Below are 16,074 nucleotides of genomic sequence, written 5' to 3' on the forward strand. Positions count from 1 at the left end.
CGCAGACCCAACAGGGGCGCAGGAGCCCAGGGCGCCGCCGGGGAGCCCACCTGTCTTGGCCCCAGGCCCCGAGGGGCAGGAGGGCGGGAGAGGTCCCGCAGGCCGACGGGCCCAGCTCTGCGTTCTTCCCTTGGAGCCTGGGGTCGGCTCCTGTGTCCACAGCAGCATCCTAGTTAGCGACCCTGGTGGCAGGGGGTCAGTGCCCGTGTAGGTGTGTTTTCTACATGCCACCACAGGACCGGAAGCTGCAGACAGGTGGACGCGCCCCATTGTGACCACCTGCTGAGGGACGTTAGGGCCGAGGACAGGGCTTTACACACAACTGCCCTGAACAGCGGCCCCACAGCTTCGAGGTGCAGGGACGAGGGCGCCGAAGGGGCATGTGACCACGTGTGGAGCCCCAGCGGGGACACGAGGCCACGGCCCCTGGTGGCCAGCTCAGGGCTGATGGGACAGCACACACTCGTGCGCACATCTAGGAGGAAACGCAGGGCCGTCTGACCTCAGCAGCCCGGGCACCGACCCCCCGCCCGGGTCCCGGAGCCCAGACCAGCGGGCGCCCCAATGGCCAGTGCAGAACCCCCTCTGCAGGGGAGAAGCCCCCTGCCGTCAGGCAGGACATGCACACACATGCACACACATGTGCACACACGTGCACGCACACACCATACACATGCATGCACACATGTACACACATGTGTGCACATACACACGTGTGTGCACACCATACGCATACACACGTGTGCACATGCACACCATACACACACACAGAGACACACACACAGGGACCCACAATGATCCTCTCTGTGGATGCAATGGGACCCCCAGACCTCAGAAAGCGTCTTGGTGACTCGGTCATTGTGCCCTGTCCAGACAAACCCAAGGTGAGGCCACGTTTCCTGCGGCAACAGAGGAGGTGCGTGTGGCCCCGGGAATGTGGGCTTCAGGTCAGTAGGGGTCCTGCCTCAGTTACCGCGGCCCCACCAGGGGGTCCGATGCCAGAAATCACTGCTCTCACGGCTGCGATGGGTTGTCAGCGATTCACAAAGACACTGCGAATCGCCCTGATTTAAACACCCCATTGCGCGATGTTTACGAGCGTCACCAGCCGTGCGGATTCTAAAATGAAATGTGCCATTCCCTAATTGTTCACAGCTCGAAAGAAACAGCCAGAGAACATTTCCAACCATTAAGGAAATGATATTTTAAATGATGAGCATACTGTATATGTTTATACTTTAAGAAAACAGACTCTGGTAATGTTTGGGGAAATTAGTGAAAATTTACTGATTCCCAGAAGAAAAATAGTCCTGTCCGACGGTGCCAGGCAGTCCCCGGGCACCATCCTGGTGAGGCTGCAGTGAGGCTCGGAGCTGCTGCAGGCGGCCTGCTGAGGGCCAACGCGGCCAGGCCCAGCTCCCCGGCGCCCGCCTGCGCCTGAGTCCCTCCCATCTCAGCTCAGTCCTGAGAGCCTCGTCATGGGGCTGGGGGAGCAGGACTGGTGCTCAAAAGACGCCCACGGAGGGTGCCTCTGCCCCACCGTCATGCCCCATAGAGGGTCGTGTGTGTGTGTGTGTGTGTGTGTGTGTGTGTGTGTGTGTGTGTGGCTTTCTGGAGCCTTCAGGAGCCTACTGACCTCCAGAAAAGGTGGGGAGCCCTGGCCTGGCCTGAGAAGGAGCCGGGCTGGCTGGCCAGGCCCAGAGGTGACCCCAGGCCTGCCCTGCACTGGCGGGCCCCCCAGGGAGCCGCCCATGCTTGGGGTCCCTGTGTGCACACCGGGCCAGGACTGGGGAGGGAGGGCCAGTGGTGAAGAATGTATTGCCAGAAGGTTCTCAGCCGTGACTCCCCGGAACCTTCCGGAGCCAGGCTCTGTGCTTCCCAGGGGAAAGCAGGGCTGGTCAAGAACAGGGTGAAGGCCACAGAGCTGAGCCCTGGGGCCCTGAGCGACCCCTGCGTCTCCCACTCTGTGCCGTCCACCCGTCCTTTGGGCTTCACCCTCACCCGCAGCACGTCCCTCGCAGCCTCTGCACGAAGGCTCCCGAGAGACACGTTTTCTGAAGCTCTGCGCGTGTAGGGCTCCCCTCCCAGGAGAGGCTGTGGTCGGATTGGGGCTCAGGGGGCCTCTCGGCTCCGAAGAGGGCGTGTCCGTGTCCACCCAGGGACACGCACCGTAGCCTTCGTCAGATAGGGCAGATGTCCGGGACGGGGCGCGGCTCTGCGGGTCCCCCACGCAAGTCTTCCGTGGTGCCCGGCCCGGAGCCAGAGGTGCACAGGCTCTGGCTGTGGGTCCACTGTAACTCAGAGCAGGTGCCCCCCGGAGCCAAATTCGCGGCCCCCACGGGGTCACTTTTGGCCACTCAGGCCCCCAGGAGGTAGTGCTCGGCCTGAGCCCCCTCCCCGCCTGCAGGCCTCACCCCTCTTCACGCCACTGCTCCCCATGGAAACCTCCTTTCATCAAGTCACTGCCTCTTCTCCCGGAGCAGCCCTCGCAGTCCACGGCTGAGATAAATGCTCCAGGGACAATCACATCTGTGTCCGTGGCGGCAGGTCCTGGCGCCACGCTGGGAGGGACCCCGGCAGCCCCTCCTGACCCTTGGCACCCTTCCTGTGGGCTGCGTCCCGACCCCCCGCCACGCCTTCCGCCCATCCTCCTCGCCCTGGGCTTACCCCTGCGGCGGCTCCAGGGCCCGACTCTGCGTGCGGGGTCAGCCATGCAGGCCGTCCCCTGGCTGTCCCCGGCCAGGCCCCTCGGTCCCTGTGTTGTTGTCCAGGGGAAATCTTTTTCATTCTATTTAATAAATATGTTCTGCTTTCTTGGGATAGAGTATTTTTCTACGTAAGAAAAGAGCAAAGAAATTGTTTAGCTTCATCGCCAGGTGTCTCAGCCATGTCTAACTAAAGTACATTTAACTAAGAGAAAATGCTTTAAACACACCTCCCCGTGGCTCAGGAAGTGGTCAATTTCATAAATATGTCGTGGGAATAAAATGATGAGCTGTAATCTAAACAGATCGCATGACGGGAATCCCGGCCTCTCCGACAGGCAGAGTGGACCCACGGGGGACAGAGGGGCCCCTGAACAGGGGCCGGAGTCGGGGTCTAGCCAGGGCCGGGGTCCGGGTGTCACCGCCAGGTTCCCTGCAGGGACCAGAGCCGCAGTGGAGCCCCCTGGAACCCCCCTCCCATCCCGAGTCAGAATCGGGGCTCAGAACCAGTCGTGTATTGGGGCGCCTGGGTGGCTTAGTCGGTTAGGCGTCCGACTTTCGCTTAGGTCATGATCTCACGGTTCGTGGGTTCGAGCCCCGCATCGGGCTCTGTGCTGACTGCCAGCTCAGAGCCTGGAGCCTGTTTCAGTCTGTGACTCCCTCTCTCTCTGACCCTCCCCTGCTCACGCGGTCTCTCTCTCTCTCTCCTAGAAATAAATAAAAAACATTTAAAAAATTGTTTAAAAAAAAAAAGAACCAGTCGTGTATTTTCAGTTTTGGGATTTCACCTGTAGGTCGTGATGCCCAGCAGCTTTGGAGAAGCAGCCAGAAGGCAAGGCTCAGCAAGCCCTCTGAGGGCCGGACACTGAGTATGTCAGGCTTGCAGGCCGTCCAAGCTGCTGCGGGGACCCAAAGCCATGCAGACAACACGAGAAGGAATGGCAGAGGCTGCGTCGCGGTTAAACGCCACTGACCGAAGGTAAGGGGCCCCGCAGGCGTGGTCTCCTGACCCCGGGCCTGAGGCCCCGTCATGTGAAGGGCAGTAAAACGCAGGTGACCACGGAGTGGAGGGAAGACAAAGAACACAGAAACGGGCTCTCGATCCCCAATTCTGACTTAAAGTAGTTTTGTAGAATCTAATTTTAATATGTGCAAATATTCAACTAGGTATAAACCCCTCTTCCTTTTGTTCTTATATGACTTTAAAAAGAAAACACATTTATAAATTAAACATGAAATACAATAGCAACAACATTCAAATTAAAAATATAAATTCAACATAGCAGATGCCGCCGCTCTGCTGACGCTAAAGCGCCCTGCGGTGACTCAGTCTGACTGTTTTCCTCCACCACCAGCCCTCCCCCGAGTGGGCGCCGCCCTCGCACAAGCACGTCACTGACGCGTCCAGGGCTGCTCGGGGTCACGGTCACAGGGGGAGAGCAGAGCTCGCGGGCACCAAGCCCGCCTGGAGGGCAGCCCCTGAGTGATCAGAGCACGTGCATATGCGATGTGTGTGAGGGTGCATGGTGTGCACGGGTGCACATGTGTTACATTGTGCACATGCTGCATGTGTACACGTGTTGTGTGTGTCATTGTACATGTATGTGCTTGTGTGTTGCGTGTATGTTGTGTTGTGTGTGTTATGGCTGTGGTGTGAGTGAGCAGTGTGTGCACATGTGTGCATGTGTGTTGCATGTGCACATGTAGGGTGTGTGGTGTGAGTGTGCAGTGTGTGTATGTGTGTGGTGTATATATTGTGGTGTGGGTTGTGGTGTATGCACACATGCTGTGTGTGCATGTGTAGTGTGCTGGGCATGCGCACACATATGTGTGTTGGACACTGTGGCATGTGTGTGCACGTGTGCTCACATTAGCATCAGCTGGGAAGCAATAATGCCTTAAGCTGCCCACACTCAGGGACACCCCTGCCCGCATGTCACCGCACCCAGCACAGGGCAGACGCATGTCAAACCCTGGAGAGAGAGAAGGAGGTGCACCCCGAGAATCACCCTTCCCCCCCTTTCCTCTGGCACACCTGCTGGGGGGGCGGGTGGGGGCCCAGAGCTGTGCTGGAACCAGGGGGCCCCGGGGAAGGGTCCCTAACCCTACACAGACCCTGACAGCTGACGGGGCCTCCTGGGGACCCAGCACTCACAGAGGGAGGAAACACAATAGAAATGACACCTGGCGGCACCGGGGGCTGAGCTGTGTCTGCGGCTCTGCTCAAGGTCGGGACACGCAAACTGATGGGGCTGTCCCTGAGCCTCGTGGAGTAGACACACACGCACACAGACACACATGTACGCACTCACACACATACATGCACACAGACACGTGCACACAGAGACACACATGCACCAACAGGTATATACAAGATACATGCACGCGCACACACATACACACACAGAAATATCCATGCACTCACACACACGTACATGCAGATAAGATACACATGAACTCATACACACATGCACCCATGAACGCATACATACACATGCACACGCATGCACACAGAGAGAAACACACATGCACTCATAAACACCTGCACACACAGACACGCATGTGTGTGCACACACAGACACATGCATACAGGCACACGTGTACACACAGACACGTGTGTACACACATGCACACATGTGCGTATACACAGACACGTCAACTCATACACACATGCACACATGAACTCGTGCACACACAGACACACACAGAGAAAGACAACGCACACATGCGCACATACACAGACACACGTGTACACACTGCCACATGTATGCACTCACACGTGCACACAGACACACATGCACACATGTCCTTCCCCCAGCACCCCTCCTGTGAAGTTGTGCTGCAGGTGGGTACTTCCCGTGTCCCTACGACTGCATGGCCCCCGGGGCGCCCCAGGCCAGCACCGCCGTCGCGGGAGGGCCAGCGCCCTCTGGAGCCCAGCGTCCCATCCCGGCTCGCTGGGCAGCGCGTCCTCGGCAGCAGGTTTTACGGAGCTCGTGGGATGCGGGGACAGGGCCGTCCGCTCCCGCCTCCTGGGAAGGGGGTCCTTTCATAAATAAAAGAGCTGGCGCTGGTCTCCAGACTGTTTTTATTATTGGCTTAATCTGTCTTCCCAGATACAGATATAAATATTTTATGTGCCGTCGCCTAGAGATTTGGTTATGACAGTCACGCCCGCTCCCCGCGCACCCACAGAAACACCTGAGCGGGAAAGTCCATCCCCACCTCACCTGCCAGACCACCGGCCACCTCTGCGGCACAAGGGTCCAGGCAAGGAACAGAGCCGTCAGGGGGCAGCTGTGAGACGGTGACACGACACGTGGACTCTTACTCAACACCTCAGAGCTGCCCCAGGGAGCTGGACCCTGAGTGCGGAGACCCCATCTCTGAGCCCAAGCCCTGAAGGACATCACGGACTTGACACCTTAGGCGCAAGCCTCAGAAGAAATTTAAACGTGAGCAATTAAACCCAAGAGAAAGCCCCAGAGGCCCTGTGCCACCACCCCCGAGAAGCCCCCAGGCTCCCATCCAGCACCTGCAAGTGCAGCTCTAATTCTCGCTCAGGAGTTAAACCTGCCACGGCAGTGCCTTGGTGCTGGAAGTCCCAAGGAAATGTGACGAGAGCCTACAGGCATTCGTAAACGACTTCCGGGAAGGTGCTGGAAATATGACCACGTAAATAGCTCTGTGGCTTTTCTATACAGTAGTAACAATCAGCTGGGGGGAAATCCCGACACGTTTCATCACGGCAGCAGAAGACACACATTCTAGGTAGGATTGTTTCTACACAATTGAGAGACTTGTTTAAAGAAAACAGTAAAGCTTTACCGAGCCGTGCGACAGGAGGCTGGAGGCACGCGTGTGTGTGGACAGAACGAGGTCCCGCAGAGGTGCCCAGCCTGGTCCCCAGGCCCCGCGAATACGTCACCTTACACGGCAGAAGCGAACGACGGTGACTTGGGGACACAGGCCTAGACTGTCTGTGGCTGAGGTCACGACAAGGGTCCCCAGGACAGGGAGCAGGAAGGTCAGAGTGAGGGAGGGAGAGAAGAGGGCTGCGGGGGCCAGAGGGAGGGAGGGAGGGAAGCTGGGTCCCGCTGGCTTGGGGGGGGACCCGCCTCTCGGGGGCCCCAGGAGGAGCCAGCCCCTCCCACTGCTCAGAATCTGGCTCCTGAACCTATTACTTCAAACCCCAACGTTTGTGGCCATTTGTTACAGCAGCGACAGGGAAAAAATACATCATGTTTTAAAGAGAAAGAAGGGAAAAGAAAAATGTGTAAAACTGAGTTTGTTCCAAAGTTATGCATAGGTTTACCCCATTTCAATCAAAATCGAAGCTAGTTTCCATTGGATATGACAGCGTAACCACACATCGTCCTAAATAAACAGGATCCGTGAGAAGGGCCCGTGGGGGCGGGCACCCCCACGTCACCGGCTGTGTGCGCGGCATGGCCGCTGCAGGGCCTGGGGACCGCCCCGCCAAGACAGGCTTATCTGAGTGTCACCATCATGTGCGTCATATGCTATTTGGCATAAAACAAAATGCCGTTTTTCCTGTCAAAGCAGTGAAAATATGAAAACACAAAACTGCCTTTGCTGGTGCACTGACTCCTAAGGGAGTGGTGTCTGCAGCCCCCGGGACAGGGGCACTGAAGGGGCAGCTGGCTTCGTCGGGGGGGTCTCTGGCCGGGGAGGAGGGGCCGGGAGGCTGGGCTCCAGGGCAGGGTCAGCAGCCCCGGAGGGACCCGGAGGCCCCGCAACCCAGGGGAGGCCGAACTGGGGTCTGACGCAAGCGGGGCAGCGGCAGGGAGCGAGACGGTGGCGGTGACAATGGCGTCCCTGTTTGCAGGCCGGGGTAGACGGAACCCAGTGCACGGGGTCCGGGGCGAGCGGTGGCCCCCAGGGGACACGTGCAGGCGGTGGGCAGGGGATCCTGCCCAGAGGGGCTGCGGCTGGGGGCGCAGGGAGCAAGGGGCTGGGCCAGGCCTCACCTGGCCTGTCACAGCGTCACTCTGGCCCTCGGGGGGCACAGGCCTGCCCACCGCCCTCACCCAGGCTGCCCGCCCCCTGCATCCACAGAACCTTGACCCTTTTCTGGGAGAAGGTGGTGCTCCCACTCTTCATCCCTCAAGGGTTTAAGCACAAATGAAAGAAGCTTAAGGAACACCTGGGAGGCTCAGTCGGTTAAGCGTCCAACTTCAGCTCAGGTCATGATCTCACGGTTCGTGGGTTCGAGCCCCACGTCGGGCTCTGTGCTGACAGCTCAGACCCTGGAGCCTGCTTTGGATTCTGTGTCTCCCTCTCTCTCTGACCCTCCCCTGCTCACGCTGTCTCTCTCTCTCTCTCTCAAAAATAAATAAAACATTAAAAGAAATTAAAATAAAAGAAGCTTAATTACTTTTTAAACATGGCTATGAGAGACTCTTTAATGCCAAGAACAAACTGAGGGCTGTGGGGGTGGGGGTAGGGGAGGGGGGTGATGGGCGTGAAGGAGGGCATTTGTGGGGATGAGCACTGGGTGTTATATGGAAATCAACTTGACAATCAACTATTTAAGAAAAAATACAAATAAATAAATAAATAAATAAATAAATAAATAAAAATTCCGTTGATGCTTTTGTATTCAAATGTTACCCAGGAATTGAGTCAGATCACTGATATGGAAATGAGGCTGTGCCCTGACACCCTCCTCCCTGCCAACCTGCCTCCCCGCTCACCCTCCTCCCGCCCCGCCCTCCTCCCCGCCCACCCACCGCGGCAGGTTCCGTGGACACCTGCGAGCAGGGGGGCCCCAGGGCTGGTTTGGAGGCGGCGGCCCGTCCCTGCGGGCCTTCACGGCTCGTACAACACTAAGGCCCCGGCACCCACCAGCTGGACTTGTGTGGCTGCCAGTCACGGGCCAAGTGACAGCGGAGGGGCCAGGACACCGTCCCACGCACTTCCAGAGCCTTCCTGGAGGCCCTGCTCTGACGGCTCAGCGGCGACCGTCCCAGGGCACCGAGTGGTGATTCCTGAGTCTCGGCCCCTAAGGTTAACCCCTCCACACCTGAGCGGTGGCCGGGCCACTATTCCGTACACAAAGGACCAAACAGGGCCCTGCCCATCCGCGCCCCCCGCTCGACGCCCCAGGGCGTACCCCCATCCCACCACACCTGACAGGTACGGTGACAAGTACCCTGCGCAGCTTCTCAGCCTCCAGGGGCCCGGGACCGGGATGCGTGGTGGCCTGTGGGGCTACGGGCGGGGGGGACGCTCCGCTGCCAGGTGGGCCTCCCATCTGCCGCGGTGGAGAGGGGTGCACGGAAGCCTTGTCTTTGTCAAATAAGAGTAGAAACCTGGGGAACCTGCGCACGCAGGACAACAGCAGAGAACACCTGGGCTCGCCTGTGAGGGGCAGGTGCCAAGGCAGAGGGAAGACACAGGAGGCAGAGGGGCCCTGGGGGCGGCGGGGGGGCTACCGGAGCCGAGGACCAAACACCTTGGGGCAAACAGGCAATAAGGGCTGTTTCATTCACTCTAAAAGCAGGACAGGCTTCAACCAAAGTGGGCGGGGCCGGGGCCAGTCCCCTGCCCCAGGCCCCGTGGGCACAGCCCCTGGTCAGGCTGGGAGGAGGGGGCTGGGGTCCCTGTTCGTGCTGCCAACACTTGCCGCGCCCCAACCAGGTACGAGGTGAGCCGTGGGCTTGTCACAAACAGCCCTTACCGGGCGAGGCTGTTCCTTCCACTCATACTCTGTGGGACAGTTTCATCATTAAAGGGTGTTGGACTTTGTGAAATGATTTTTCTCATCAGTTGAGAGGATCGTGTGGTTTTCTCCTTTATTCGATTACTAGATGCATTACAGGGACTGGTTCTCAGATGTTAGCCCACCCTTGCGCCTGAGACAAATCTCACCTGGTCATCATGAACAATCCCCTTTACCTGTCTCTCTTCTCCATTTGCTGCTGTTTTGTGGGTGAGTTTTGTGTTTCCGTTCAGGGGAAGCATCAGTCTGTAGTCTTCCTGTAATGTCCCCGCCCAGCTTCGCTGCCAAGGCTGACGTCAGAATCGGGCTACGCTCCCTCTGCCACAGCTTTGGAAGAGTTTGCGGCAGATGTGTGTTAATACTTCTCCAAGTATTTTTGTAGAATTCACCAGCGAGTCCGCTTTCCATTTGGGGAAGTATGTTAACTGCCCTCTTGCTTTCTTCACCTGTTATAGGTCTATTTTCACTTTCTATTTCTTTTTGAGTCAGTTTTGGTCATCTATCTCTTCCTAGGAATGTGTCCATTTCATTAAGTTGTGTAGTTAATTGGCACACAGTTGCTCAAAATATTCCCTTCTAACTCTTTTTATTTCTGTAAGGTTGATAGCAATGCCCCCTCTTTCATTCCTGATGTTAGCAACGCACTTCTTCTGTCTCTGTTTTCTCTGTCTGCTTTTTTTAATTTGTTCGTCTTTACAAAGAGCCAATTTTGGGTTTTATTTTCCTCTACCATTTTTTCTATTGTTTTATTTACTTCCACTCTTACCAGAATTATTTCCTCCCTTCTGCTTGCTCTGGATTTAGTTTGCTCTCCTTATTCTATTTTCCAGAGGTGGAAGGTGAGGTTATTAATTGGAAATCTTTCTTCCCTGTGCTCACGGCTGCAGACTTCCCTCTGAGCACTACTGAAGCTGCACCAATAGGTCTGTGTATGTTTTGTTTTCATTCCCACTCATCTCAAAGTCTTCCCTAATTTCCTTACATGTCTTCTCTGGCTCAGGGGCTACTCAAGACTGTGTTGTGGAATCTGCATGCACTTGTGGTTTCCCAAATTTCCTTCTCTTACCAATTTCTAGTTCTGTCCCAATATCATCAGAGAAGATACTTTGTACGATTTCAGACCCTCCAGAGCATGCTGATGTACCCCGGCCCAAACACACGGCCCACCCAGGACAGCATCCCAGGGGCACATGACAAGACCGCGCGTGGGGCTGCTGGGGGAGCAACCTGCTGTGGCCTCGTGGGTCCAGCTCGGGGACGGCAGTGCTTGCATCTTCTCTTCCCTTCTGTACCTGCTGTCTGGTTTTCCGTCCACTACTGAGAGTGTGGCACTCGAGCCCCCACCTGGGGTTGAATTATCTATTTCTCCCTTCACTTCTAAGTCCAGGATGAGCTCATCTCAAGATCCTTAATTTAGTTACGTCTGCAGAGATGCTTATTCCAAATAAGGTCCCGTTCACAGATGCCCGGGTACCCGGTGGGCATACCTCTGGGGCGGGCACTCTTCCACCCTTTCCACAGGGACAGTGAGCTAACTGCACAAAGAGCCAGGCTCTCACCTGTCATGCAGCTCTGGGAGACAACAGGAGCCCAACCCGGCTCTCCTGACCGCACGGCCTGGCCCCCCCACCAGAGCCCTGGGGACAGGAGGCCCACGAGGAGCACTTTCTTCAGTGGTTGTGTCCCGGGGCTTGCTCTCACCTGCATTCTTGCACAGCCACAAGGTTGGACCGGGTGACATATCTGGAGCCTTCACCACTGGAGTGATGACAGCCCCACCTATTAAGCAACATTGACCCCCCCACCCCGCCAGGTGAGGACCAGCCTTTCCAGTGGCCAGCGGACCCCTCCGGCCTCGCAGGCACCCCTGTGAGCACTGGGGGACCACATCCAGGGAACTTCGGGGAAGAAAGCCTCTCTGAAACTCTCCCCTTCCCTGGCCTCACTCTGCAAAGGCCTAGGCCATCAGCACTGTGGGTGGAGGGGTCCTCAGAGATCGGGGGCTTGCCCTGGAGCCCCTGCCCCATCGCGGTGCCGCTGGGTCTCCCCCAGAGCACAGAGGGGATGCGGCCTCCCAGCCCGCCGGCACCACCAGGCGCTCCCCTCCACGCGGCCGCCCTCCCTCCCTCCCCGTGTTCCCACTGCAGACATGACAGGCAGCCACGGGAAGTGGCCAGATTTGACTTCCTCTCTTAACGGCAGTTTCTATTCCAGTTTCCATGGAAACAGCCATAGGAATGTGAGCAAGGAAGGGGGAGCGAGAATCTTTAAAATAATGGCAGTTGAAAAACTTTCAGGGGCCTGTATTTCCTGCTACAAGGGTTTCCATGGAAACACAAACCAAAGACAGAGCAGGATGGCGAAGGCTCTGGGTGTCTTCCACCATGGTTCCCGCCGCCCCAGGGACGACCGTCCACCCTTCACAAGGAAGGAGCACGTTCCCAGATCCCTCAGGCCACCTTCTCCAGGGCCCCGGGGGTGCAGACGCCACGAGGGAGAAAGAGAAAGGGGCCGGTGCCTCCCACCCTGGAATAGGACCCGAGAAACCAGACACCGCTCTCCTCCCCCCAGGACCACGGCCCGCACCCCAGCCACACACACCCCTGGGTGGCAGACAAGGTGGGGGTGGGGGGAGCAGGGCCTGGTACCCCGGCCCCTGGTCTGACTCAGACGCAGCACACGCACACATCCTCTCACACGCAGCAAACGCAGGGGCACAGCCGGGCCGGGGAGAATAGTGTCAGCAGTGTCTGACCTGTGTGCCTCGTCCTCAGATGGACTCGCTGCCCCCAAACCCCTGTCCAGAACCATCCGCTGGGGGCCGTGGGCCCAGTTCCGGGCTGCCACAGAACATGGCCCAAGGCTTCAGCCCCCAGGGACACCATGGCCTCTGCAGCCTCAGTTGCTCTGGTTGGTGGCCAGTGCGCTGGCCCTGGGTGGAGACAGGGGGCGGGTGGGGGGGGGACGTGGAAGGGCGTGGCCTGAGGGGAAGGGCTCTGAGCTCTGCCCATGCGCCCTCCTCCTTCTCTCACTAAGCAGGACTCAGGAGCCCACTACCTCGTCTCCTCCTGTGCCGAGGTCCCCATCCTGGAAGCTCCTTCCCCTCCAAGCACTGGGGCCCCTGTTGCCCGTGCGTCTTCCCACGTGCTGCATTCACGGGGTGGACACAGGGGCGTGTTCAGCCGTCGCCCCCCACAGGCCAGTGCACACTGCCTGCTGCCTGGGGATTCCAGAGACCCCGGGGCCGCTGTGGATGCGCAGCGTGGGGTGGACCGAGGCCAGGCCCTGGCTGCAGCCCCCGCCCGGCCTCCGCGGCCCCTGTGACAACCGGCCAGAAGCTCGGAGCACGGGTGGGGAGCACCTCTCCCTGCAGGGAGCACGGCGGAACGTCACATTTTCACTGAAGTTAGAGGCAAGCTCATCAAGGCTGGTCTCAGGCGCCTGTCCTGAGTTTCCTGTGAGGCCAGCCGCCCCCCCCCACCCCCGGGCGCCATCACACCCAACCCCCCCTGCCCTGTGTGGGCCTGCACAAGGCCAGTGAGAGCCAAGTTCGAGGGGTGCCGCGGCCTGGGCCCCAACGCCTCCCCACGCCATTCCAGCTCCGTAGAGTCAGAAGGGAGACACGAGGCAGTGACGTGAGCCTAGAAGCCCAAACACACAGACGTTAGCCAGCCTGCGTGGCGGCACCCAGCTCTGACGGCTTGTGTCCCGTGGACAAATCACCCACTGCTCGCCTGGCGCCCACACAGCCTGAGCGGGTGCCGGGCACAGGGTGCTCCCTGAGGGCGCAGGGCGGACAGCAGAGGCAGGGGCCCCGCGCCCACGGCCGCAGGGTGAGGGGGGGCAAGGCCGTGCCCGGCCCGCGCTCCAAGGTCACTCTGCAGCCAACGGTTGACGAAGACTGGGGCTCTGAGGAGGCTTGAGGGAGGGACCCTCCAAGGACCCAGGTCAGAGGAGGCGCCCAGGGAGACGTTTCAGCCACGGTGAGACCCACCCACGAAAACACTCATCCCAGAGACAGCCATGGTGTCGGCCACAGACCACAGCCCGGGCGGGGCCTGGAGGTGCACACGGTGAGGGGACAGTGAGTGCAGATGCAGGAGGCAGGTGCCCCCTCGGTGTCCTGAGGACAGAGGGAGAGCCTTCAGCCGGGCTGGGGACACTGCGCAGTACGTGCTCTCAGGTCACTGTGGCTTCAGTGCAAGGGTCTCGTGCGGCTGGGCCTCCAGGGTCTTTTTCTCCCCTGCACCGGGTCTTGACCCCGGGGACCCCCTCGGACATCATCTGCCCCCCCCCAGAGCTGCAGCGGGGCAGAGACAGGGTGGCCAGCAGCCTGGGGTGCCTGGGGTGCTGCCAGTGTTTGCACTGAGAGCCCCTCATCCCTGGAGCCCCCAGAGGAGGGCAGGGTCCTTGCAGAGAGGGGACAGCTTGTAAGTTAAAGCGCCTTCAGTTGGGGAGGGGAGGAGGGGGGAGAGAAGACGGAGCAGCCGGTACAGGGCACCATGTTCATGGGTGTCCCTGATGCCCCACATGTCTGACCCCAGAGCTCACGCTCTTGACGATCTGAACCTGACCTGGTGACCTGGGGAGAGGGAAGCAAAAGAAGGCATCAAAACATGTCACCATTTTGGGAAACTTTGCAGAGGGCTGGCCCTCCCCCTGCATGGCCTGGGGGCAGCCCATGAAGGTCTTGGCGGGTCCTGATGGTGACCCCAAGCCGTCGCCTGGGATCCGCCCCGGGACAGGAAGTGGAGCAAGTGGAGAAACCAGGGAGACTGGGGGAGGAACGGGGAGGGGTGGGGCGGGGGGAGGGCCTCCCAAAAGTGCTGCTGCCTCCTCTGAACTCACTGTGTGGCCACCAGGACTTCCTGTTCTGGAAGCCAATGTCCAGCGGCTTTCCCTGAGCCGGGGGCGGGGGGAGGGAGAGGCAGCTCCTGAACCTCCGTCCCTCAGATCAGATTCCCTGTCACCCAGCTCGCGGGGCCGGGCCCCGGGGGGCAGCACAGGGGGACAGCTGTGCGCAGTGACCCAGGCCCCGCACAGTGGGGGTGTTAGCGGGAAGTGGCTCGGTGGGGAGAGAGCAGGACTCAGGCCTCTGCTCAATCAGACCATCCCGCTGCCCACAGGCCTGCGGGTGGGGAAGCACCTGTCCCTGCAGAGGGCGGGGGACCCCGGGCCGCAGCCCCTGCCCCATGTCAGTGGCAGAGCATCCACTGCTGTGGGCTGGCCCCTCGCACCGTGGGACCCAGGCCACCAGAACCAGCCCCTGTGCCCCCCGCCTTGCACCCAGCCCGCCGGTTCCCAGGTGCCGGCCTGTCTGCAGCCCAGGTCACCCACGTCCACCGAGGAAGCCAGGACAGTGGGTTTCCACGGGGCCCTGGTGTCACATCCACGGTCCCCGACAGCATCCGCTCCAACCGTTACCCCCACGCGCCCTCCGCCCCTTACCCCCACGCACCCTCTGCCCCTTACCCCCGCGCGCCCCCCGCCCCTTACTCCCATGCGCCCTCTGCCCTTTACCCCCACGCGCCCTCTGCCCGAGGCCTGGCTCTGTCTCTGGGCCTGTCCCCAGACGGCTCTGACCCGAGACTGCAGCAACAGCCCCTGGCGGCCCCCCGCTGAGGCGGCAGCAGGAGGCGGATGCCTGACAAGGTGGGTGGGGAACAATCAGGTCCCCGCCGACCCTTTGGAGGCCCCCGTCCTTCCTGCCCCGAACCCCGCAGAGTAAGTGATGCGTCCTTGCTACAAGCCACCACCTAACGTAGCTCCTCCACAGCCGAGCCGTCCCGCTGCCCAGAGCCGGGCCCGGGGAGCACAGCGGCCCCCAGACGGCCCCAGGCCTCCTGCCCACACACGCTGCGCGCCTGTCCATACAGAGAAACAATCCCGAGACGGGTGTGGACAGCATGACCGTCTCCCAGATACTTTACTCCTTCAGTTTTACGAAGTGGGGAAACCGCATCTTCCATGATTTAACGGTTTTCTGAAATAATTACCCCAATTCTGGGGAAATGCTGAGGCTCGTGTCCGCCTGGGCTGCCCACAGCCGGGAGGCAGGACACGAGGCTGATGGGCCACCTGCACCCTCTGACCCTGACCTCTGACCTCACACTCGGGGCCGGATGACACTGAAGGTAACAAGGTCCCCTCCCCCATGCTGCCCGCCTCCTTCCCTGTGGCATCCGGTCCTGCCTGGTGCCCTGAGCTGCTTGCACTCAGGAGGGCGGCCCCAGACACGCCTAAGGACAAAGGCAGACCAGGGTGTGTCGGGGGGCAGCTGCCCAGGGTCACTCCCACCTGCTCGCGCAGCTGCGGCCCCAGGCAGCAGAGCCTCTGGTAGGAGCGACCAGGGAGGTGCCCCCGAGGGGCCGAGGGACTTGGGGGGCCAGGGCTGCACCCTGTCACCAGGAAGCAGGTGACAGGATCAGTGCTGGGGACGAAGCCATGTCACCTGCTCCCGGGCCGCATGGCGAAGGCCTGGGCGGTGGGGGGTTCAGAGCTCAGGTGCTGGGGCACGCTGGCCACTGGGCCCCCAGCACTTGGGGCCACAGAAGCATCAGCGCAGGGATGCCAGGCAGGGCTGGGGGGGCAGGGCTGGGGGACAGGGCTGGGGGACAGGGCTGG

The sequence above is a fragment of the Hyaena hyaena genome, unplaced genomic scaffold, assembly GCF_003009895.1.
Source record: "Hyaena hyaena isolate Hyena2069 unplaced genomic scaffold, ASM300989v1 scaffold_409, whole genome shotgun sequence".
Lineage (NCBI taxonomy): Eukaryota > Metazoa > Chordata > Mammalia > Carnivora > Hyaenidae > Hyaena > Hyaena hyaena.